General features: G+C 47.5%; 3 non-coding genes across 3 annotated transcripts; all 3 read right to left on the minus strand.

Moving 5' to 3' along the window:
• Positions 1-21,913: 21,913 nt before the first annotated feature.
• On the minus strand, positions 21,914-21,990 carry Trnar-gcg (transfer RNA arginine (anticodon GCG)). Its single transcript has one exon. It is a non-coding gene; the product is annotated as a tRNA-Arg (tRNA).
• A 213-nt stretch (positions 21,991-22,203) lies between these two features.
• Trnar-gcg (transfer RNA arginine (anticodon GCG)) lies at positions 22,204-22,280 on the minus strand. The gene has a single exon. It is a non-coding gene; the product is annotated as a tRNA-Arg (tRNA).
• A 213-nt stretch (positions 22,281-22,493) lies between these two features.
• Positions 22,494-22,570, minus strand: Trnar-gcg (transfer RNA arginine (anticodon GCG)). The gene has a single exon. It is a non-coding gene; the product is annotated as a tRNA-Arg (tRNA).
• Positions 22,571-26,994: the final 4,424 nt, after the last annotated feature.

A 26,994-nucleotide genomic window follows, 5' to 3' on the forward strand; every position in this document is an offset into this window, starting at 1 on the left:
AGGTTTAGGTAGTTCTAGGTTCTAGGGGACTAATGACCTCAGAAGTTGAGTCCCATAGTGCTCAGAGCCATTTTTGAACAAAACCACTTCATGCTCCACCAGCAACAGAATTCGTGCTTCTTTACCTTATTTGTAAATCTGAGGAAGTTACGTTTGTACTGGGTTGCTTTTATAAGAAACTGTGAACATATTGGTGCTGTTCTTTAGGTATGTTGGTTGACTATGGGGTGAGGAGCACTGAATGTTAATGAAATATCTTGCGATTGTACACGTTGGGGGAGGGGGTGGGGGACAGAAGAAGAGGCTAAAGAGGGATACTTGTTTTATCAAATAAATTTTTTTTTATCTTATAAAGTTTCTCCTTTCAGTTACAAGAGGGTAAAATATATCTTTTCTAATGTGCATGTTTAAAAAAGTTTAAGCTCAGCAGTATTTTCGATGTATCAAGCTATTTTGTTTCATGTTTAGAATTCCTTTCGTTGAAAACGACTGTAATCTAATGACTGGCAACAGTTGGACATTTACACATGTAAATTAGTTCACATTTCCAGTGGCGATGTCAAACGAAAATAAATAAATAAATAAATAAAAGCCGGCCTGAGTGGCCGAGCGGTTCTAGGCGCTACAGTCTGGAACCGCGCGACCGCTACGGTCGCAGGTTCGAATCCTGCCTCGGGCATGGATGTGTGTGCCGTCCTTAGGTTAGTTAGGTTTAAGTAGTTCTAAGTTCTAGGGGACTGATGACCACAGCAGTTAAGTCCCATAGTGCTCAGAGCCATTTGAACCATTTGAAATAAATAAAAGAAACGAGTTCACTGTAAGGGGGTTGGGATAAGTTTCGATAATAAAATGGATCAAGTAAATATAGTTACTTGAATGTAAAATTTCCGAAGCTTGCAATGGGGCAAAGCATCTTCTCATATTGATCTACGTTGGTTTCGACAGGATTCAGTAATACAGAACTATGATCTTCATTTGTAGCTTTACGATAGTAAGAAAATCTTTCATCTAAATAAAACTGCAGAATCCAAAACAATACCAAACATTTTGTCCAAAAATAAGAGATTTATAGTGATAAGCACGCCCAGGCGTTTCTGCCTGCAACAGACCTGGCGTTCGCCGTGCCTATCTGGCGTGACGTCACGACCAATTGCCGAGGCCTTCCTTTGAGTCGGTGTTGTTTCAACTGGTGAGGACGACCGCTGCCGTGCACCTCACAGCTAAACGAGCCCAAAAAGAAAGAAGCTAGCTAGCCTGGTGTATAAACAATAAGATGTACATTTTACTTTACTTTCAATTTTGACGTGTGAACGTCTATTCGCTCGTCGGTGGAACTTCCTTGTGTGACATAATACCGTCGGACATAAATGGCTAATAACTACCAGCCTAATAAACACTGAGGTGACAGAAGTCATGAGATACCTCCTAATTTCGTGTCGGAGTTCCTTTCGCTCGGTGTACTACAGAAACTCGACGTGGCACGAAGTCAACAGTTCGTTGCAACTCCCCTGCCGAAATCCTCAGCCACGCTGCCTCTATGTTGTTGTTGTTGTGGTCTTCAGTCCTGAGACTGGTTTGATGCAGCTCTCCATGCTACTCTATCCTGTGCAAGCTTCTTCATCTCCCAGTACCTACTGCAACCTACATCCTTCTGAATCTGCTTCGTGTATTGATCTCTTGGTCTCCCTCTACGATTTTTACCCTCCACGCTGCCCTCCAATGCTAAATTTGTGATCCCTTGATGCCTCAAAACATGTCCTACCAACCGAACCCTTCTTCTAGTCAAGTTGTGCCACAAACTTCTCTTCTCCCCAATCCTATTCAATACCTCCTCATTAGTTACGTGATCTACCCACCTTATCTTCAGCATTCTTCTGTAGCACCACATTTCGAAAGCTTCTATTCTCTTCTTGTCCAAACTGGTTATCGTCCATGTTTCACTTCCATACATGGCTACACTCCATACAAATACTTTCAGAAACGACTTCCTGACACTTAAATCTATACTCGATGTTAACAAATTTCTCTTCTTCAGAACCGCTTTCCTTGCCATTGACAGTCTACATTTTATATCCTCTCTACTTCGACCATCATCAGTTATTTTACTCCCTAAATAGCAAAACTCCTTTACTACTTTAAGTGTCTCATTTCCTAATCTAATCCCCACAGCATCACCCGATTTAATTTGACTACATTCCATTATCCTCGTTTTGCTTTTGTTGATGTTCATCTTATACCCTCCTTTCAAGACACTGTCCATTCCGTTCAACTGCTCTTCCAAGTCCTTTGCTGTCTCTGACAGAATTACAATGTCATCGGCAAACCTCAAAGCTTTTATTTCTTCTCCCTTTATTTTTAATACCTACTCCGAATTTTTCTTTTGTTTCCTTTACTGCTTGCTCAATATACAGATTGAATAACATCGGGGAGAGGCTACAACCCTGTCTCACTCCTTTCCCAAACTGCCTGTATAGCCTTCCATAATTGCGAAAGTGCTGCCGGTGCAGGATTTTGTTCACCAACTGACCTCTCGATTACGTCCCATAAATGTTCGATGGGATTCATGTCGGGCAATCTGAGTGCCCAAGCCATTCGCTCGAACTGTCCAGAACGTTCTTCAAACCAATCGCGAACCACTGTGGCTAGGTGAATGGTGGACTCTCATCAATAAAAATTCCTTCGTTGTTTGGGAAGATGAAGTCCATGAATGGCTGCAACTGGTCTCCAAGTAGCCATTTTCGGACATTTTCATACGAACTGAAGCGTTGTTCAGCGACAGCGTGTCCCTGTGATGACCGCTACGGTCGCAGGTTCGAATCCTGCCTTGGGCATGGATGTGTGTGATGTCCTTAGGTTAGTTAGGTTTAATTAGTTCTAAGTTCTAGGCGACTGATGACCTCAGAAGTTAAGTCGCATAGTGCTCAGAGCCATTTGAACCATTTTTTGTCCCTGTGATGCAAATGGATGATAATCGGACAGAGCGAAATGTGGAGAATAAGCCGCATGCCCTAATATTTCCGAACTGAAGGCCTCGATCGTTTCCCTGACCCGTTTTGTTGTGTGTGATGGGGCATTATCATGGAGCAAATGGTTCAAATGGCTCTGAGCACTATGGGACTTAATATCTGAGGTCATCAGTCCCCTAGAACTTAGAACTACTTAAACCTGACTAACCTGAGGATATCACACACATCCATGCCCGAGGCAGGATTTGAAACTGCGACCGTAGCGGTCGCGCGGTTCCAGACTGACGTGCCCACAAGCGCTCGGCCACACCGGCCGGTCTATCGTGGAGCAATATGTCTTTGTGTTAGCTTCTTTTTCACGTAATGTTCGATTTAAATCGATCATTTGTTGTTGGTAGCGATCAGTGTTAACGGTTTCACCAGGTTTTAGTAGCTCATAATGGACGACACCCATCTGATTCTACCCCCACAGCGCATTGTCTTCTTTCCAAAGCAATTTGGGTTTGCAGTGGATGTTGATGGTTTGCCTGGATTCGCCCATGATTTACGACGCTTAGGCTTCTCAACATATATCCATTTTTATCACCTGTCGCTATTCGATTGAGAAACGACTTTCTTTTGTATCTGGCGAGCAGCCACAAGTGGTCTTTCGATTTGCTTGCTGTATTTCGTTTAGTTCATGCGGAACCCGTTTTCCCTCTTTCTGAGCTTTTGCCATAGCTTTATCTATATCTACATCTACATCCATACTCCGCAAGCCACCTGACGGTGTGTGGTGGAGGGTACTTTGAGTACCTCTATCGGTTCTCCCATCTATTCCAGCCTCGTATTGTTCGTGGAAAGAAAGATTGTCGGTATGCCTCTGTGCGGGCTCCAATCTCCCTGATTTTGTCCTCATGGTCTCTTCGCGAGTTTTACGGAGCAGGGAGCAATATACTGCTTGACTCTTCGGTGAAGGTATGTTCTCGAAACTTTGACAAAAGCCCGTACCGAGCTACTGAGCGTCTCCCCTGCAGAGTCTTCCACTGGAGTTTATCTATCATCTCCGTAACGCTTTCGCGATTACTAAATGATACTGTAACGAAGCGCGCTGCTCTCCGTTGGATCTTCTCTATATCTTCTATCAGTCCTATCGGGTACGGATCCCACACTGCTGAGCAGTATTCAAGCAGTGGGCGAACTGTAACCTACTTCCTTTGTTTTCGGATTGCATTTCCTTAGGATTCTTCCAATGAATCTCAGTCTGGCATCTGCTTTACCGACGACCAACATTATATGATCATTCCATTTTAAATCACTCCTAATGCGTACTCCCAGGTAATTTATGGTATTAACTGCTTCCAGTTGCTGACCTGCTATTTTGTAGCTAAATGATAAAGGATCTATCTTTCTGAGTATTCGCAGCACATTACACTTGTCTACATTGAGATTCAATTGCCATTCCCTGCACCATGCGTCAATTTGCTGCAGATCCTCCTGCAGTTCAGTACAATTTTCCATTGTTACAACCTCTCGATACACCACAGCATCATCTGCAAAAAGCCTCAGCGGGTTTCTGATGTTATCCACAAGGTCATTTATATATACTGTGAATAGCAACGGTCCTGCGACACTCCCCTGCGGCACACGTGAAATCACTCCTACTTCAGAAGACTTCTCTCCATTGAGAATGACATACTGTATTCTGTTATCTAGGAACCCGTCAATCCATTCACACAGTTGGTCTGATAGTCCATACGCTCTTACTTTGTTCATTAAACGACTGTGGGGAGCCCGCATCTCGTGGTCGTGCGGTAGCGTTCTCGCTTCCCAGGCCCGGGTTCCCGGGTTCAATTCCCGGCGGGGTCAGGGATTTTCTCTGCCTCGTGATGGATGGGTGTTGTGTACTGTCCTTAGGTTAGTTAGGTTTAAGTAGTTCTAAGTTCTAGGGGACTGATGACCATAGATGTTAAGTCCCATAGTGCTCAGAACCATTTGAACCATTTTTTTTTTTTGACTGTGGGGAACTGTAATAAACGCCTTGCGGAAGTCAAGGAACACGTCATCTAGCTGGGAACCCGTGTCTATGGCCCTCTAAGTCTCGTGGACGAATAGCGCGAGCTGAGTTTCACACGATCGTCTTTTTCGAAACCCATGCTGATTCCTACAGAGTAGATTTCTAGTCTCCAGAAAAGTCTTTATACTCGAACAGAATATGTGTTCCAAAATTCTACAACTGATCGACGTTAGAGATATATCTGCACATCGGTTCGACGTCCCTTCTTGAGTATAGGGATGACGTGTGCCCTTTTCCAAACTTTTGGCACGCTACGCTCTTCTAGAGACCTACGGTACACCGCTGCAAGAAGGGGGGCAAGTTCCTTCGCGTACTCTGTGTAAAATCGAACTGGTATCCCACCGGGTCCAGCGGCCTCTCCTCCTTTGAGCGATTTTAATTGTTTTTCTATCCCTCTGTCATCTATTTCGATATCTACCATTTTGTCATCTGTGCGACAATCTAGAGAAGGAACTACAGTGCAGTCTTCGTCTGTGAAACAGCTTTGGAAAAAGACTGAAGAGAAAGTGCTTTCTGCGTCACATTCAATAGTTTCGCGAGTTCCTGTTGAGTTTGAGTATCCCGTTCATCCAATAAGGTCTGCAATTCGTTGTCTTCGAACTTTATCGGGGGTTTCCCGCGTTCGTCGTTTCTCGCGTCAGAATCACTACTTTTGAATTTTTTGAACCACTCGAAACACTGTGTTTTCCCAAGAGCACTTTCGCCGAAAGCTTCGACAAGTATTCGATGCGATTCTGCAGCAGTTGTCGTCAAATGGTAACAGAAAACCAATGCTGTCCGCAAATCGTATTTCCTAGTCACGAAACTCGAAATGTTTACTGACTTGAAACAGATAACGATGTATGGGACCCGGGTTACTTTGTGTTGACATTCGTCGTCAGCTGTTACAGGAAGCAGATGGCGCTGCACAGACGGCTAGCACCATCCGTAGCGAAATTCCGGTTTCATACTTCTACCGTTGGTAACTGCCGTGAAAACCATACAGGACCTGTATCCAGAATGAGTTTTTCACTCTGCAGCGGAGTGTGCGCGGTTATGAAACTTTCCTGACAGATTAAAACTGTGTGCCGGACTGAGACTCGAAGTCGGGACCTTTGCCTTTCGCGGGCAAGTGCTCTACCAGTAGGAGACGAGGTGCTGGCGGAAGTAAAGCTGTGAGGATGGGGCGTGGTTGGTTGGTTTGAGAATTAAAGGGACCAGACTGCAGAGGTCATCGGTCCCTTGTTTCATAAACACACAGAGCACAGTGAAACCATCCATTATTCATTCGAAGCACAAGGTAAAAATTCCAGGGGAGGAAAATCCCCAAGGTAATTAAGAAAGAAACGTGGAAAACGGAGCACAGCAATAAAAACAACAAAGAGAAGAAAGGCAGAAAGAATTAAAACTGTACAGCAGAGGATCGTGGCTGGCTGATCACGAAAATAATAGGATGAGCCAGCCACTCTGCAACACGTTAAAACCTCCAGCCTAAAAGATTAGGGTGGAGTCGAATTACAACACAAAACAAAGTAAAAGATACAGCACAAAAGAGGGTGACGCAATAAAATTAGAGGGACCTATAAAAGCCACTTGCTCGAATAAAACTTAAAACACGATCTGCCATAGAGACATTGTCACCTAAAAGAGACGATAAATCACCCTGGAGATTAAAAGCACGCCTGAGAGCGGTTAAAAGAGGACATTCCAACAACAGATGGGCCACCGTCATGGTTGCACCACAGCGACAATGAGGGGGGTCCTCTCGACGCAGCAGATGACCATGCGTCAGCCAAGGGTGACCAATGCGGAGCCTACAGAGAATAACAGAATCCCTGCGAGAGGCCCGCATGGAGGAACCCCACACGGTCGTGGTCTCCTTTATACGCCGCAGCTTGTTGGGTACAGACAGAGTGCGCCATTCGTCTGCCCACATCCCAAAGACCCGACGGCGTAACACCGATCGGAGATCAGTTGCCGGGAGGCCGATCTCCAACGGCAGTTTGCGGGTGGCTTCTTTAGCTAACTTGTCGGCGTGTTCGTTTCCCGCTATCCCAACGTGTCCCGGGGTCCATGTGAACACCACCGAACGACCACGCTGTTCAAGAGCGTGAATGGACCCCTGGATGGCACCAACAATGGGATGGCGTGGGTAGCACTGGTCAAGAGCCTGCAGACTACTGAGAGAGTCACTGCAAATGACAAAGGTCTCTCCAGTGCGCGTACGAATATGCTCAAGGACACGAAAAATGGCTGTCGGTTCTGCGGTGTAAACACTGCAGCCTTCAGTCGTGCTTGGATAGCTCAGATGGTAGAGGACCGAGCGGGGTGGCGCAGTGGTTAGACACTGGACTCGCATTCGGGAGGACGACGGTTCAATCCCGCGTCCGGCCATCCTGATTTAGGTTTTCCGTGATTTCCCTAAATCACTCCAGGCAAATGCCGGGATGGTTCCTCTGAAAGGGCACGGCCGACTTCCTTCCCAATCCTTCCCTAATCCGATGAGACCGATGACCACGCTGTCTGGTCTCCTTCCCCAAACCAACCAACCAACCATCAGATGGTAGAGGGCTTGCGCGCGAAAGGCAAAGGTCCCGAGTTCGAGTCTCGGTCAGACACACACAGTTTTAATCTGTCAGAAACGTTTCAGGACCTGTATCGATTCTGAGATGACTGGAAGCTCGTTTTGGACGCCGACGGTCTTCCTACATCGCGTTACACACGGTAACGTGTTGCTTTTTTTTGTACCCACCTCGTGTACGTTGGGTCCAGTGACGTCAGCAGATAGCGCGCTCTGATGCGAGGGTGCGAGGCCACAGCTCGGTGATCGGGCGCGTGCTGGAGCACGGCCATGGCACGTGGACCGCGCAACAGCGTTCACCCGCTGGGCGCCGGTTGGCCCGAGCGGCTCTTTTTGCGCGGCGAGGCGCGGCGGTGTCTCCCGGACCCGGCTGTGGTCCCGTTAGACGAGTCCGCGATGCCGGCCAATTCGGCTTCCGGCGGAGACATACCGCTATACTCCGTTCGTCAAGAGAATAAACCCGATGTAAACGAACACTAACGCGATGATTGGTCGGGCGCCGCAGCACATGTACGAGGGCAGTTCAATAAGTAATGCAACACATTTTTTTTCTCGGCCAATTTTGGTTGAAAAAACCGGAAGTTTTTTGTGGAATATTTTCAAACATTCCCGCTTCGTCTCGTATAGTTTCATTGACTTCCGACAGGTGGTAGCGCTGTACGGAGCTGTTAAAATGGCGTCTGTAACGGATGTGCGTTGCAAACAACGGGCAGTGATCGAGTTTCTTTTGGCGGAAAACCAGGGCATCTCAGATATTCATAGGCGCTTGCAGAATGTCTACGCTGATCTGGCAGTGGACAAAAGCACGGTGAGTCGTAGGGCAAAGCGTGTGTCATCATCGCCGCAAGGTCAAGCAAGACTGTCTGATCTCCCGCGTGCGGGCCGGCCGTGCACAGCTGTGACTCCTGCAATGGCGGAGCGTGCGAACACACTCGTTCGAGATGATCGACGGATCACCATCAAACAACTCAGTGCTCAACTTGACATCTCTGTCGGTAGTGCTGTCACAATTGTTCACCAGTTGGAATATTCAAAGGTTTGTTCCCGCTGGGTCACTCGTTGTCTAACCGAACACCATAAAGAGCAAAGGAGAACCATCTGTGCGGAATTGCTTGCTCGTCATGTGGCTGAGGGTGACAATTTCTTGTCAAAGATTGTTACAGGCGATGAAACATGGGTTCATCACTTCGAACCTGAAACAAAACGGCAATCAATGGAGTGGCGCCACACCCACTCCCCTACCAAGAAAAATTTTAAAGCCATACCCTCAGCCGGTAAAGTCATGGTTACAGTCTTCTGGGACGCTGAAGGGGTTATTCTGTTCGATGTCCTTCCCCATGGTCATACGATCAACTCTGAAGTGTATTGTGCTACTCTTCAGAAATTGAAGAAACGACTTCAGCGTGTTCGTAGGCACAAAAATCTGAACGAACTTCTCCTTTTTCGTGACAACGCAAGTCCTCACACAAGTCTTTGCACCCGAGAGGAGCTCACAAAACTTCAGTGGACTGTTCTTCCTCATGCACCCTACAGCCCCGATCTCGCACCGTCGGATTTCGATATGTTTGGCCCAATGAAGGACGCAATCCGTGGGAGGCACTACGCGGATGATGAAGAAGTTATTGATGCAGTACGACGTTGGCTCCGACATCGACCAGTGGAATGGTACCGTGCAGGCATACAGGCCCTCATTTCAAGGTGGCGTAAGGCCGTAGCATTGAATGGAGTTTACGTTGAAAAATAGTGTTGTGTAGCTAAAAGATTGGGGAATAACCTGGTGTATTTCAATGCTGAATAAAACAACCCCTGTTTCAGAAAAAAATGTGTTGCATTACTTGTTGAACTGCCCTCGTACATTGGTGTTGTCACACTCTTGGAACTAGATCCTACTTATGTATTTGATATATTATTACTAAGTTCTGTTTAACGTAACTTTAACATATTCAGATGTACGCGGGTCATTCAGTAATTAAAGTGACAAATTGGACTGGAGAAAAAAGCGTTTATTTTTACAAAACAATACTTTTTCTACTTTTCAACATAATCCCCTTAAGCACTCATGTACTTGTTCCAATGGGCTGCACACTTTTTTATTCCAGCTGCAAAGAACTATATATCTTTTTGTTTGAACCAATTTCCCACAAACTTTTTCACGTACTCGTTGTCCTGGAACCACTTCCCCTGTAATGCCTCCTGCAGTGCACCAAACAAATGGAAATCACTAGGTGCTAAATCGGGACTGTAAGGAGGGTGAGGTACTACTTCCCAGCCCATTTTGTCGATAATTTCACTGGTTAGTTGAGTAATATGAGGACGTGCGTGATTTTCTGAACAAAAGAGTACAAACGTGTTCATAGAATTTCGCCAAAGAGATCATAAAAATGTTTTTCACGAAAATCCAACTGTTCATTGAGAAGCACTGACCGTTTATCTCTATAATGGGTCCGCGCGGGATTAGCCGTGCGGTCGTGGCGCTGCAGTCATGGACTGTGCGGCTGATCCCGACGGAGGTTCGAGTCCTCCCTCGGGCATGGGTGTGTGTGCGTTTGTCCTTAGGATAATTTAGGTTAAGTAGTGTGTAAGCTTAGGGACTGATGACCTTAGCAGTTAAGTCCCATAAGATTTCACACACATTTTAACATTTTTTTCTATAATGGGCATGTATCTCGATCACATCTGCTGAGAAGAGTGCTCCACCTACCATCTTCGAAGAATGCCATGGGTATAACACGTCTTATTGTGTTTTATCCTTATAACCATTTTGTCATATTTTATTGTCAATCTAGTAAGGTTTCTGTTACTTTCTAAATTAAATTACAGGCTTGATGATGGTCATGCGATATGACCGAAACCGGTCACCTATGTTCTTGTAACATACGTGGTGTGATCACGACTGAATTTTAAAAAGAAAAATTTTTAAAATTTTTGGTCACTGTTCCAAAAATGTTTATTAAAATATCTAGAATGTCAGATATTCTGTGCGTGTGTTTGAACATTGACCAATGAGATGGCAGAACCTACGTCACCTGCACGGCATCTTCCTTCAGTACAGAGTAGCGAGGAAGCATATTAGTTTTCCTTCGAATCCCATATGTCTATGTGTCGTTTTCGAACGCCAAAAAACTGAGGATCTCTCCGTTTTTCTCATCAGACGCATTTCGCTTTATTGAGGTAAAGCATCATCAGTGGTTTGAAATTAAAGGTATTTATAATTTGATTTGTTTTTGAGACCCACAAACAGTTCGTTAACAATTTGTTCACGATAAGTAAAAACCAACAATTTGTTAACGAAGTGTTTTTCGATCTTAAAAACAAATGAAATTGCAAGTATCTTAAATTACAGACCCCTGAAAAGGCTTTACCTCAATACAGCGAAACACATCTGGTGAGAAAAACACGCATTTTCTTGTACTTGTAACGGCGGAACGAAAATACTCGCAGGAACTGTTGGTTTTTATTTACGGTGAACAAATTGTTAAGGAGCTGTTTTTCGATCTTAAAACCAAATCAGTTGTAAGTATCTTTAATTACAGACCTGGGACCGATGACCTCGCTGTTTGGTCCTCTACCTCGAATTAGCCAACCAATTACAGACCACTGATGACGCTTTGCCTCAATAAAAGCGAAACGCGTCTGGTGAGAAAAACACCCGTTTTCATGTACTTCAGCCGCGCGGTCAAAGGCGCCTTGTCACGGTCCGCGCGGCTCCCCCCGTCTGAGGTTCGAGCCCTCCCTATGGCATGTGTGTGTGTGTTGTCCTTAGCGTAAGTTAGTTTAAGTTAGATTAAGTAGTGTGTAAGCTTAGGGACCGATGACCTCAGCAGTTTGGTTCCATAAGCTCTTACCACAAATTTCCATTTTTTCTTGTACTTGTAACGGCGGAACAAAAATACTCTCAGGAACTGTAAAGCAACTATGGACAATATGGCCACACAAATGAAGCATTTAATCTCTGATGAACTGTCGGCATCCACAACAACGCACTGGGTTCCGTTACGTAAGAAGTCTTGGAGCCCTTCACGTATGTGTGAGCCTATTCCATACGCTCCGATCTTCGTTACCAGTCTGCAGTGAAGCGCTGCGTCAAACGCGTTCCGAAAATCTAGGAATGTGGAATGTGCCGTTTGCCCTTCGTCCGTGGTTCGCATGATATCGCGCGAGAAAAGAGTAAGTTGAGTTTCGCCTGAGCGAGGCTTGCTGAATCTGTGTTGATCTGTGGACAGATGCTTTTCTGTCTCCAGGAAATTTTTTATATAGAACTTGGAATATGCACAAGAATTCAGCAGCATACTGATGTTGACAATATTGGTCTGTAATACAGGGTGATTCAAAAACAATATCACAACTTTAGGAATTTAAAACTCTGCAACGACAAAAGGCAGAGCTAAGCACTATCTGTCGGCGAATTAAGGGAGCTATAAAGTTTCATTTAGTTGTACATTTGTTCGCTTGAGGCGCTGTTGACTAGGCGTCAGCGTCAGTTGATGCTAAGATGGCGACCGCTCAACAGAAAGCTTTTTGTGTTGTTGGGTACGGCAGAAGTGAATCGACGTCAGTTGTTCAGCGTGCATTTCGAACGAAGTATGGTGTTAAACCTCCTGATAGGTGGTGTATTAAACGTTGGTATAAACAGTTTACAGAGAATGGGTGTTTGTGCAAAGGGAAAAGTTCTGGACGGCCGAGAACGAGTGATGAAAATGTAGCACGCATCCAGCAAGCATTTGTTCGCAGCCCAGGAAAATCGACTCGCAGAGCTAGCAGAGAGCTGCAAATGCCACAATCAACTGTATGGAGAGTCCTACGAAAAATGTTAGTTATGAAACCTGAACGTCAACTACCCGAGGCGATGGATCGGCCGCCAGGCAGCCCGTGACAGAGCACTTCATCACTGGCCTCCAAGAAGCCCTGATCTTACCCCCTGCGATTTTTTCTTATGGGGGTATGTTAAGGATATGGTGTTTCGGCCACCTCTCCCAGCCACCATTGATGATTTGAAACGAGAAATAACAGCAGCTATCCAAACTGTTACGCCTGATATGCTACAGAGAGTGTGGAACGAGTTGGAGTATCGGGTTGATATTGCTCGAGTGTCTGGAGTGGGCCATATTAAACATCTCTGAACTTGTTTTTGAGTGAAAAAAAAACCTTTTTAAATACTCTTTGTAATGATGTATAACAGAAGGTTATGTTATGTTATGTTTCTTTCATTAAATACACATTTTTAAAGTTGTGGTATTCTTTTTGAATCACCCTGTACATGAAGAAGTAAGACCGGCGCTCTTATGGGGAGCGACAAATTCATTTTTTACAAGATTGTGGATAGAGCGTCTTCGCTGAGCGTAGAAAATAAAACGAAACAGCTGGGACATCTGACAGTCGAAGAGAGAATTATCCTTGCAACCCATCCGGCATAAATGCGAAGGACTTCAACCATTATCGGCTATCGAGCCGCATTCGGATCGTTGGCTTCAGCCTTGGTTTCGTCATACCCTGCTATTCTCGCGACCCTTGAGGCTTCTGCGTACAGGAATACATTTTACGCAAAGCCGCACGAACTGCTGTTTTTAACCGGTTGATAGCAGGAAGCCCCGCAGCTCATTATGCAACACAGCAAGTTACGCAACAGGTATGAAAGCCGGGAGAATGGCAAAAAAGAGAGAGAGAGGGAGGGAGGCGAATGAGGAGGATGTTGCGCAGCAGCCGACGATTACATTAAGAGCTTCTGCAACGAGCCAGGGGGCGGCGAAAATTGTCGACATTTGTGCCTTGCTCATTACGGACGTTTCTGCACCCATCTCAGCAACAAGAAGGACAGAATGTTATGATGCTTAATCGTTTCTAGGAAATAATTGTATCTAACTGCAACACACTCGTAATCTTCAGTACAACTACAACACGTGGAGTTATTCACGGAGAGCGAATAAAATTCTACCTCTGCCCCCTTGGCTGCAGTCATCAAAAATGTTCAAATGTGTGTAAAATCTTATGGGACTTAGCTGCTAAGGTCATCGATCCCTAAGCTTACACACTAATTAACCTAAATTACCCTAAGGACAAACACACCTACCCATGCGCGAAGGAGGACTCGAACCTCCGCCGGGACCAGTCGCACAGTCCATGACTGCAACGCCTGAGACCGCTCGGCTAATCCCGCGCGGTTATGAGTCATAGACAGAAATAAAAATAACTATATCTGTGTCTGTTCTGTGGAACATGTCCGAAAGAAAAGAGAGCTTTGTGGATCGTTACAGCCGTGAAGAATGAAATTTCAATTAATTAAAAACATCAGCTTTGTGTGAGACGTTGATTGAATCAACGGGGAGAGTTGAAAAATGCGTACCCGACCGGGATTCGAACCCGGGATCTCCTGCCTACTAGGCGCCCTAACCCCTATGCCACCGAGGACGCAGGACGTATCCCAAGTACGGCCCTCAGCAGACTCACATTCTCAACTTACTCCACACACAGTGCTGCTCCCTGCTCATGTCCGAAACAATAGACACCGTACACATATACACTCCTGGAAATTGAAATAAGAACACCGTGAATTCATTGTCCCAGGAAGGGGAAACTTTATTGACACATTCCTGGGGTCAGATACATCACATGATCACACTGACAGAACCACAGGCACATAGACACAGGCAACAGAGCATGCACAATGTCGGCACTAGTACCGTGTATATCCACCTTTCGCAGCAATGCAGGCTGCTGTTCTCCCATGGAGACGATCGTAGAGATGCTGGATGTAGTCCTGTGGAACGGCTTGCCATGCCATTTCCACCTGGCGCCTCAGTTGGACCAGCGTTCGTGCTGGACGTGCAGACCGCGTGAGACGACGCTTCATCCAGTCCCAAACATGCTCAATGGGGGACAGATCCGGAGATCTTGCTGGCCAGGGTAGTTGACTTACACCTTCTAGAGCACGTTGGGTGGCACGGGATACATGCGGACGTGCATTGTCCTGTTGGAACAGCAAGTTCCCTTGCCGGTCTAGGAATGGTAGAACGATGGGTTCGGATGTACCGTGCACTATTCAGTGTCCCCTCGACGATCACCAGTGGTGTACGGCCAGTGTAGGAGATCGCTCCCCACACCATGATGCCGGGTGTTGGCCCTGTGCGCCTCGGTCGTATGCAGTCCTGATTGTGGCGCTCACCTGCACGGCGCCAAACACGCATACGACCGTGAGCGGAAGACGGCCTAACGGTGTGCGGGACCGTAGCCCAGCTTCATGGAGACGGTTGCGAATGGTCCTCGCCGATACCCCAGGAGCAACAGTGTGCCTAATTTGCTGGGAAGTGGCGGTGCGGTCCCCTATGGCACTGCGTAGGATCCTACGGTCTTGGCGTGCATCCGTGCGTCGCTGCGGTCCGGTCCCAGGTCGACGGGCACGTGCACCTTCCACCGACCACTGGCGACAACATCGATGTACTGTGGAGACCTCACGCCCCACGTGTTGAGCAATTCGGCGGTACGTCCACCCGGCCTCCCGCATGCCCACTATACGCCCTCGCTCAAAGTCCGTCAACTGCACATACGGTTCACGTCCACGCTGTCGCGGCATGCTACCAGTGTTAAAGACTGCGATGGAGCTCCGTATGCCACGGAAAACTGGCTGACACTGACGGCGGCGGTGCACAATTACTGCGCAGCTAGCGCCATTCGACGGCCAACACCGCGGTTCCTGGTGTGTCCGCTGTGCCGTGCGTGTGATCATTGCTTGTACAGCCCTCTCGCAGTGTCCGGAGCAAGTATGGTGGGTCTGACACACCGGTGTCAATGTGTTCTTTTTTCCATTTCCAGGAGTGTATAATTACGGCGATCGCAAGACAAGGATCATTTCTGTGCGGATGCACAGAAACACTCGAACTCATGCATTAATAGGCCTTGCCACGAGCATTAAGATTAATGGACAGGGAGCACTACTTTCGTAGTGTGTGGAGTTAAGTTGAGAATGTGAGTTTGCTGAGGAACATGCTTGGGAGAAGTCCGCGCAGCCGCGTTAATTCCTGTGTCCTCGCTGGCTTAGGGGTTTGCCGACACTGTAGCTCAGCGTGTTCGGTCAGAGGGTTAGTCGCCCTCTGTAACACACACACAAAAAAAGGCTTAGAGCGCCTACGTAGTAAGCAGCAGGAGTTCCCGGTCAGGCACACTTTTCAGCTCTCCCCGGTGATTCTATCAACAGCCCACACACATTGAAATTACAGAAGTAAAATTTAGACCAGTCCGGTGAAAGTCTATTCAGGTTAAATATTAAAGAAGTGGCAGACAATACTAATAGGGTAGTATCCTCAGGCTTTTTGGATACGATAAACTTATCCTTAACGACTACCATCTAAAGAAAGTGAAAGATTACCGTCAAACCACCTTGCCTAGAGACGCCAGATGAAAGTTGCTGTCTTCAAGCCGTGAATGAAAATTGCGCAACGGATAACTGGGGAGGGGAGCTTGAGAGCGCTACCTAGAGAGCGTGCCCTTTCTGTACGGTACTAGGCAAGGGGCTGGAGGGCTCACACGCTGATGTGTGGGTGCCTGCATTCTACACTCCTGGAAATGGAAAAAAGAACACATTGACACCGGTGTGTCAGACCCACCATACTTGCTCCGGACACTGCGAGAGGGCTGTACAAGCAATGATCACACGCACGGCACAGCGGACACACCAGGAACCGCGGTGTTGGCCGTCGAATGGCGCTAGCTGCGCAGCATTTGTGCACCGCCGCCGTCAGTGTCAGCCAGTTTGCCGTGGCATACGGAGCTCCATCGCAGTCTTTAACACTGGTAGCATGCCGAGACAGCGTGGACGTGAACCGTATGTGCAGTTGACGGACTTTGAGCGAGGGCGTATAGTGGGCATGCGGGAGGCCGGGCGGACGTACCGCCGAATTGCTCAACACGTGGGGCGTGAGGTCTCCACAGTACATCGATGTTGTCGCCAGTGGTCGGCGGAAGGTGCACGTGCCCGTCGACCTGGGACCGGACCGCAGCGACGCACGGATGCACGCCAAGACCGTAGGATCCTACGCAGTGCCGTAGGGGACCGCACCGCCACTTCCCAGCAAATTAGGCACACTGTTGCTCCTGGGGTATCGGCGAGGACCATTCGCAACCGTCTCCATGAAGCTGGGCTACGGTCCCGCACACCGTTAGGCCGTCTTCCGCTCACGCCCCAACATCGTGCAGCCCGCCTCCAGTGGTGTCGCGACAGGCGTGAATGGAGGGACGAATGGAGACGTGTCGTCTTCAGCGATGAGAGTCGCTTCTGCCTTGGTGCCAATGATGGTCGTATGCGTGTTTGGCGCCGTGCAGGTGAGCGCCACAATCAGGACTGCATACGACCGAGGCACACAGGGCCAACACCCGGCATCATGGTGTGGAGAGCGATCTCCTACACTGGCCGTACACCACTGGTGATCGTCGAGGGGACACTGAATAGTGCACGGTACATCCAAACCGTCATCGAGCCCATCGTTCTACCATTCCTAGACCGGCAAGGGAACTTGCTGTTCCAACAGGACAATGCACGTCCGCATGTATCCCGTGCCACCCAACGTGCTCTAGAAGGTGTAAGTCAACTACCCTGGCCAGCAAGATCTCCGGATCTGTCCCCCATTGAGCATGTTTGGGACTGGATGAAGCGTCGTCTCACGCGGTCTGCACGTCCAGCACGAACGCTGGTCCAACTGAGGCGCCAGGTGGAAATGGCATGGCAAGCCGTTCCACAGGACTACATCCAGCATCTCTACGATCGTCTCCATGGGAGAATAGCAGCCTGCATTGCTGCGAAAGGTGGATATACACTGTACTAGTGCCGACATTGTGCATGCTCTGTTGCCTGTGTCTATGTGCCTGTGGTTCTGTCAGTGTGATCATGTGATGTATCTGACCCCAGGAATGTGTCAATAAAGTTTCCCCTTCCTGGGACAATGAATTCACGGTGTTCTTATTTCAATTTCCAGGAGTGTATATCTTTTATTTTCAATGAATTCCTTTAACTTGACTCCTATGTGACTTTTGATGACAACTGATTACCTATTTATTTTAAACATTATCACTCGACTTTACAGCGATTGCAGCAATTGTTCCAGTTTACAGGTATTACAATTTTACAACTTATAGCTCGGATATATTATATACTAAGCTGCACGCACATTTCTACGGGCAAGACGGAATTGCGTTGGCCAAATGCATACCACCAAAGTCTCCCAATATCCACTATGTGAGGAGGATAACGGGCAAACTGGGGACCAGATACACTAACACAGGGGATCAAATTTCCGGAATTGAACGAGAACATTCATTCCCTTACACAATCCGAAGTAGGAAATAAAAGAATTAGTGCATATATTCAAATACCTCTCTTCCACGCGTGAACATCGAGACCAGACGCACTGAGGACATGTCTGCTCACTTCACGACTTCTGTAACACTCCCAGAATATGGCGGGCACCCAGAGGTCTTCCTGGGCCCCGGTGGAGGGGATGGTCGAACCACTTGGTCGTTACCAACCTCTCCACCCCAAATCTTGTGACACTGCCTGTGATGTCTCTCTGATCCCCTACCCGGGAGTGAGGTTGGCACTGCTATACTACAGAACTATTTCCCAACTAAGATTTGGCCACGCTTTATGGAAAGGTGTGCGGAGGATTAGGTAAGTTCATGTGCAGATTCACATTCACGTACAAGAAATGCATAATACAAGACACACATAAATACGTACGAGGACAGTTCAATAAGTAATGCAACACATTTTTTTTCTCGGCCAATTTTGGTTGAAAAAACCAGAAATTTCTTGTGGAATATTTTCAAACATTCCCGCTTCGTCTCGTATAGTTTCATTGGCTTCCGACAGGTGGCAACGCTGTACGGAGCTGTTAAAATGGCGTCTGTAACGGTTGTGCGTTGCAAACAACGGGCAGTGATCGAGTTTCTTTTGGCGGAAAACCAGGGCATCTCAGATATTCATAGGCGCTTGCAGAATGTCTACGGTGATCTGGCAGTGGACAAAAGCACGGTGAGTCGTTGGGCAAAGCGTGTGTCATCATCGCCGCAAGGTCAAGCAAGACTGTCTGATCTCCCGCGTGCGGGCCGGCCGTGCACAGCTGTGACTCCTGCAATGACGGAGCGTGCGAACACACTCGTTCGAGATGATCGACGGATCACCATCAAACAACTCAGTGCTCAACTTGACATCTCTGTTGGTAGTGCTGTCACAATTGTTCACCAGTTGGGATATTCAAAGGTTTGTTCCCGCTGGGTCCCTCGTTGTCTAACCGAACACCGTAAAGAGCAAAGGAGAACCATCTGTGCGGAATTGCTTGCTCGTCATGTGGCTGAGGGTGACAATTTCTTGTCAAAGATTGTTACAGGCGATGAAACATGGGTTCATCACTTCGAACCTGAAACAAAACGGCAATCAATGGAGTGGCGCCACACCCACTCCCCTACCAAGAAAAAGTTTAAAGCCATACTCTCAGCCGGTAAAGTCACGGTTACAGTCTTCTGGGACGCTGAAGGGGTTATTCTGTTCGATGTCCTTCCCCATGGTCAAACGATCAACTCTGAAGTGTATTGTGCTACTCTTCAGAAATTGAAGAAACGACTTCAGCGTGTTCGTAGGCACAAAAATCTGAACGAACTTCTCCTTCTTCATGACAACGCAAGACCTCACACAAGTCTTCAATGGACTGTTCTTCCTCATGCACTCTACAGCCCCGATCTCGCACCGTCGGATTTCCATATGTTTGGCCCAATGAAGGACGCAATCCGTGGGAGGCACTACGCGGATGATGAAGAAGTTATTGATGCAGTGCGACGTTGGCTCCGACATCGACCAGTGGAATGGTACCGTGCAGGCATACAGACCCTCATTTGAAGGTGGCGTAAGGCCGTAGCATTGAATGGAGATTACGTTGAAAAATAGTGTTGTGTAGCTAAAAGATTGGGGAATAACCTGGTGTATTTCAATGCTGAATAAAACAACCCCTGTTTCAGAAAAAAAATGTGTTGCATTACTTACTGAACTGCCCTCGTATTATGAAGCCTCACACATTTCTTTCCACCCGTCCACACGGGTTCTGTTGCACCCTCGGCCGGCCGCGTCGTGCAATAAAATTGGCGGCGGGGCTGCCTCCGTTTGTATTTCCCGGTGCGAGCGAACAGCGAAACCTGCTGCTTATGGAGCGGAAACTACCGTACCGTTTCAAAAGTTGCCCAAATGTCCACTCATATCACGATAAGATTTCAAAGTTTTGAGAGGTCAACAATATACTTTATATATTTAAAGCTGTAACATTGTGCACTTCGTAAGATGGACAACACAACGGGAATATTAGGTCACAACTTGCAGCATTTCCCTGAAGAAGACCAGTGGTTGGTCAAAACGGGCTAGGAAAACTACAGCATCAGTGAGTTACGACTGGAATCAGTCAATGGTACAAAAATCTGCCGCGCGGGATTAGCCGAGCGGTCTCAGGCGCTGAAGTCATGGACTGTGCGGCTGGTCAGGGCGGAGGTTCGAGTCCTCCCTCGGGCACGGGTGTGTGTGTTTGTCCTTAGGATAATTTAGGTTAATTAGTGTGTAAGCTTAGGGACTGATGACTTAGCAGTTAAGTCCCATAAGATTTCACACACATTTGAACATTTTTTTTACAAATATCTGGGCTAACAGTTTATCGCTATTTGAAATGGAATTGTCACAAGGGTTCAATCGAATGTAAAGCAAGTAGCATATTGCAATTCATTATGTGAAAATGCAGTAAATCTGCAAAAGGAAATGATCACATAACGCTCGTGCGTACAACGGTAGACTACTACTCAAGTAGGTCGGTCCCGCACCAGATGTAACTAACGGGGAACGTTGATCGTGTACAAAGAAGAGAAGTGAGATCAGTCGTATATATATATATATATATATATATATATATATATATATATATATATATATATATATATATATATATATATATGCGAAATATGTTTTAATTCAGTCTACGAACAACCTTGAAGATGCATGTGTCGTTATCAGCTTAGAGATATCGGAAGAAGAAATAGCAATTTTGTTCCGAACGGATGTATAAAGGATGGCTGGTGATGATGTTTGGTTTGTGGGCGCTGAACTACGCGGTACAAAGTCCCACTTTTTACACTGTCGCGTTGTCGTCCTGAAGAGAGGTCCGATCAGCGTGCGTTCGGCCGACTTCCTCTCACAGCCTTCTCTGCTTTGTCTTTCCCGACTGGCGTGGCGGCGCTTGACTTTACGTCGCAACATTCCCAATGGAGGCGTAGGTAAATACTTCAACTGATCCTTTAAAAACCGCACCGGCAATTTATTTTCCAACGTGTGTCCTATCTCTGTCTCTAATGACCCTATTTTCGACGGAACTTTAGAGTTACATTGCTTCCTCTTTGTGATTGTTATACGGATCGTAACTGAAATGTCGTGTGGAGGTCTTGCGAGTTGTGGTTCACCGAATTCCCGATGAAGCTTTGTTAACAGACTGCAGTAGTAGAAAGTTCGGAGGGGGCAGAGCAAAAAGAGGAGTATTTGATGGAAGAGTTATTTTTTCGCTTCCAGTGACTCACACCCCGCCCCCTCACCCCCCCCCCCCACCAGTTCCAACAACTGCAGTAGCTTTTCCGCGTTACACAGCTGACTGCCGTCGTGCTGTTCGCGGACGGGGCAGAGCCAACCTGTTGGCAATTTTCCGGCTCGCAAATAGCATCGATCGAACCCGACACGTCACAAGGCGGGTTACCAGGAAGACGCCGAGCACGGAACGGAATAACAGCGGCGGCAGCGGCGCCGTTTTAGCCCGCCCTATTCGGGGAGTTCATTTTGAAACGAAGCCAGACAGCTCTATCGACGCGCCGTAATGCCTTCCCAGAAGCGTATTGATAAAAGCGGCCGTATCGCTGGCCCGCCCGAGGCCGTGCGCCGCTTGCACCACGCGCGCGGACGTCAAACGTGGGCCGCGTGAACCCGGCGGGAGCGGTCGGTCCGTCCGCGTGAAGGCGGCAGGCGTTCTCGGAACGCAGATCATCCGTCTGTTGGCTGTCTGGCGCTGCTGCTTACGCGATGCACCCTGTAGCGCCCCCGCCGTTTCCTAAGGCGGCGAATAGTCTTAACTCAGTCCGCCGCTGACGTGCAAGTGCTGGCCGCTGCCCCCTTGTCGATTCTCCGTGAACCGGCGGCCTCGGCCCGTAACTCCACTTTGACTGGGGAGGACAGCGGTTCGAATCCCCGTCCCGACATGCAAATTCAGAATGAGATTTTCACTCTGCAGCGGAGTGTGCGCTGATATGAAACTTCCTGGCAGATTAAAACTGTGTGCGGGACCGAGACTCGAACTCGGGACCTTTGCTTTTCGCAGGCAAGTGCTCTACCAACTGAGCTACCCAAGCACGACTCACGCCCCGTCCCCATAGCTTTACTTCTGCCAGTACCTCGTCTCCTACCTTCCAAACTTTACAGAAGCTCTCCTGCGAACCTTGCAGAACTAAGGAAGGATATTCCGGAGACATGGCTTAGCCACAGCCTGGCGGATGTTTCCAGAATGAGATTTTCATTCTGCAGCGGAGTGTGCGCTGATATGAAACTTCCTGGCAGATTAAAACTGTGTGCGGGACCGAGACTCGAACTCGGGACCTTTGCTTTTCGCAGGCAAGTGCTCTACCAACTGAGCTACCCAAGCACGACTCACGCCCCGTCCCCATAGCTTTACTTCTGCCAGTACCTCGTCTCCTACCTTCCAAACTTTACAGAAGCTCTCCTGCGAACCTTGCAGAACTAAGGAAGGATATTCCGGAGACATGGCTTAGCCACAGCCTGGCGGATGTTTCCAGAATGAGATTTTCATTCTGCAGCGGAGTGTGCGCTGATATGAAACTTCCTGGCAGATTAAAACTGTGTGCGGGACCGAGACTCGAACTCGGGACCTTTGCTTTTCGCAGGCAAGTGCTCTACCAACTGAGCTACCCAAGCACGACTCACGCCCCGTCCCCATAGCTTTACTTCTGCCAGTACCTCGTCTCCTACCTTCCAAACTTTACAGAAGCTCTCCTGCGAACCTTGCAGAACTAAGGAAGGATATTCCGGAGACATGGCTTAGCCACAGCCTGGCGGATGTTTCCAGAATGAGATTTTCATTCTGCAGCGGAGTGTGCGCTGATATGAAACTTCCTGGCAGATTAAAACTGTGTGCCGGACCGAGACTCGAACGCAAGACCTTTGCCTTTCGCGGTCAAGTGCTCTACCAACTGAGCTACCCAACCACGACACACGCCCCGTCCCCATAGCTTTACTTCTGCCAGTACCTCGTCACCTACCTTCCAAACTTTACAGAAGCTCTCCTGCGAACCTTGCAGAACTAGCACTCCTGAAAGGAAGGATATTCCGGAGACATGGCTTAGCCACAGCCTGGGGAATGTTTCCAGAATGAGATTATACTCTGCAGCGGAGTGTGCGCTGATATGAAATTTCCTGGCAGATTAAAACTGTGTGCGGGACCGAGACTCGAACTCGGGACCTTTGCCTTTCGCAGGCAAGTGCTCTACCAACTGAGCTACCCAACCACGACTCACGCCCCGTCCCCATAGCTTTACTTCTGCTAGTACCTCGTCTCCTACCTTCCAAACTTTACAGAAGCTCTCCTGCGAACCTCGCAGAACTAGCACTCCTGAAAGGAAGGATATTCCGGAGACATGGCTTAGCCACAGCCTGGGGGATGTTTCCAGAATGAGATTTTCACTCTGCAGCGCAGTGTGCGCTGATATGAAACTTACTGGCAGATTAAAACTGTGTGCGGGACCGAGACTCGAACTCGGGACCTTTGCCTTTCGCGGGCAAGTGCTCTACCAACTGAGCTACCCAAGTATAACGCGTCCAGGAGTGCTAGTTCTGCAAGCTTCGCAGGTGAGCTTCTGTGAAGTTTCGAAGGTAGGAGACGAGGTATTGGTGGTATTAGAGCTGTGAGGACGGGGCGTGAGTCGTGCTTGGGTAGCTCAGTTGGTAGAGCACTTGCCCGCGAAAGGCAAAGGACCCGAGTTCGAGTCTCGGTCTGGCACACAGTTTTAATCTGCCAGGAAATTCAGGTTTGCCTCGATTTCCCTAAATACCGGGCTTGTTCCTTTGAAAAGGTCACGGCCGATTTCATTCCCCATTCTTTCGTAATCCGAGCTTGTGCTCCGTCTCTAATGCCCTAGCTGTCGACAGGAAGATAAACTCTAATTGTTATGTCCTGTACACTCATCTAATATAGGGTGTCTAGGAAACCTGCTTTCTCGGATCGCTAGGCAACCAAGCAAATCGTATTAATGAAGTTTATTACAGACAGTAAATGACAGTCGTGGATATTAATAATCACTTCAGCTGTATTTTGGTCCTTTTTTACTGTACCACAACCGGTTTCGTGGCTTTAAAGCCAAATCTTCAGGTGACATCTGTTGTTGTTGTTGCAGTCTTCAGTCCAGAGACTGCAGCTCTCCATGCTACTCTATCCTGTGCAAGCTTCTTCATCTCCCTGTACTTACTGCAACCTACATCCTTCTGAATCTGCTTAGTTTATTCATCTCTTGGTCTCCGTGTACGATTTTTACTCTGCACGCTGCTTCCAATACTAAATTGGTGATCCCTTGATGCTTCAGAACATGTCCTACCAACCGATCCCTTCTTCTTGTCAAGTTGTGCCACACACTCCTCTTCTTCCCAATTCTATTCAACACCTTCTCATTAGTTATGTGATCTACCCATCTAATCTTCAGTATTCTTCTGTAGCACTACATTTCGAAAGCTTCTGTTCTCTTCTTGTACAAACTATTTATCGCCTACGTTTCACTTGCATACATGGCCACACTCCATACAAATACAGTACTTTCAGAAACGACTTCCTGACACTTAAATCTATACTCGATGTTAACAAATTTCTCTTCTTCAGAAACGCTTTCCTTGCCGTCACCAGTGTAAATTTTATATCCTCTCTGCTTCGACCATCATCAGTTGCTTTGCTCCCCAAATAGCAGAACTCCTTTATTACTTTAAGTGTCTCATTTCCTTATCTAATACCCTCAGCATCGGCCTGTTTAATTCGACTACTTTCCATTATCCTCCTTCTGCTTTTGTTGTTGTTCATCTTATATCCTCCTTTCAAGACACTGTCCAATCCGTTCTGCAGCTCTTCCAGGTACATCTGTATAACAATAAATCCAGAAGGAATAACAGCCCTGACTGATACACTGGTATCGTACATTGTTTCAACATTAAAAAAAAAATATTAAAAACTTTTACATGAGTATATGAAAGCGTTATTACCCAAATGATTAATGTGGGCGGGAAATCTCGGAAACTTTTTTCCCAACATTCGTTGTCTGTGTCAGGATTGTTATTCCTTCTGGATTTATTGATGTACAGATGTCACCTGAAGATGTGGCTTTAACGCCACGAAACCGGTAGTGGTACAGTAATAAAGGACCAAAATGATGCGACTGTTAATACCCAAGATAGCTGTGGTTGCCCTACCTACAAGGTTGTCTGCATAAATGACATTACTTAACTTTGAGTATTTAGAAGGATGGATCGCAAGCAAATGGCGACAGACAAATAAGAAGTCTCATCAGTATAGGCAATGCCTGATACAAGTGAAAGAATACAGTTCATAAGTCACTGCTGTGGAGGTCGTAGATCAGCTGGACTTCCATTGGGCTGCGGCCAGGCGGAGCTCTCTTCTCCTAGAGGCCGCTGCTGTCTCGGTGTCCTCCTAGACGGGGGTCGGTCAGCGCCCTACTGACTGACGTCATCTCACAGCTCCCTCTGCTCCAACGTTCCCGATATTGTCCATCGGATAGGGCTCCCAGAGCAGTTCTCAGTTTACTATGCAGAACTGTTTGCCATTCTGCAAGCATTAGAGCGTATGCGCCGACATCGTGGCACGAAATTCATCATCTGCTCCGATTCCCAAAGTGCTCCACACGCTCTTGAACAGATGTACCCAGCGGATCGGATGGTGCAAGAGGTGCAGGACGCACTCCTGCTCTTGCAACAGCAGGGTAAGGATGTCATTTTCTGCTGGGTTCCAGGGCACATAGGGATTCCTGGAAATGAACTTGCAGATGCGGCTGCTAAGGAGGCTTGCTCCATCCCACCTCCTGCTCGCTGTTCCGTCCCCCTGCAGGCCATTACGTCTTTCGTGACTCGGAAGGTCATGCGTTGGTGGGAGGCTCAGTGGCTGGACGTGAGGGATAATAAGTTGCGAGCGGTGAAGGATTCTGTCCGACCGTGGCTCACCTCCTTCTGACAACGACGAGCTGAGGAAGTAGCCCTTACACAGCTTAGAATTGGACATTGTCCTTTGACACATGGTTTTCTGTTACGTCGTGAGGAGCCACCAACGTGTCAGACATGTGGGACACAGCTGTCGATACGACATATTTTAACTGAGTGTGTTTTATATGCGGGTTTGAGGGAAGATTTCAGTTTCCCACCAGACCTGCCCTCTATTTTAACTAATAATGAGGCGCGTGTCGCTAGAGTTTTACGTTTTTGTGTGATGTCTGGCCTTCTTCCCAAAATATTGGGACTGAAGCCTTAATGTGCTGTCCAGTGGTTTGGTCACCCATTATTTGTAAGTGGTCACTCAGCCACCGTTAATTATTTTTACCTGTTTGTACTGCTATTTTATTTTTAGTTTTATCTCCCTGTTTTGATGTGCTGTGTCCAATCTTGCCATTTGAACGATACCAATTCCCTCAGCATTTGGCTCTGAATTGAACTTTTGGGAACGGGCGCTGATAACCTCGCTGTTGTGCGCCCTAAAACACTAATAATCATCATAATAATCATCCAACGTTCCTGACCAACGTGCCGGCACTTGGCGTTCCTCCGTCCCTTCGAATCTTGACTACCGCCTCGAAGATGATCGTGGACATCAAAACAAACGTGGACATGCACACTAAAATGGACGTGAACACAGGCATGCTCACAGGCATGGACATGAATATGGACATGGACATTGCCACAATCGTGGATGTATACCTGAACTTGGGAATGTAATGTACACAGGCATGGTAATAAACACAGATCTGAACATGACCATGAATACTGTCATGGGTATGAACATGAAAAGATGCGCCACTTCTGAGACTCATGGTGGCGAGCCTGACCGGTATCGAAACCGGCTCGTGGACTGACAACGAGGGCCGGTGAGCCGGTCGGCCTGGATCTGGTTTTTAGGCGGTTTTCCATATCCCAGTAGGTGAATACCCACATCCCGCCTCAAATACACGTCATGAAGACGTTCGGAACACATTCTCACATTTGCACATGGGATTAACTCTAGACGCAGACAGATGGGAACGCAGATTCCGTCATGTGGGGTGAATAAGAATCTGACGACCTTACATTTAGTCTCCGAAAT

This window comes from Schistocerca cancellata, chromosome 7 (assembly GCF_023864275.1).
Source record: "Schistocerca cancellata isolate TAMUIC-IGC-003103 chromosome 7, iqSchCanc2.1, whole genome shotgun sequence".
NCBI classification, from domain to species: Eukaryota; Metazoa; Arthropoda; class Insecta; order Orthoptera; family Acrididae; genus Schistocerca; species Schistocerca cancellata.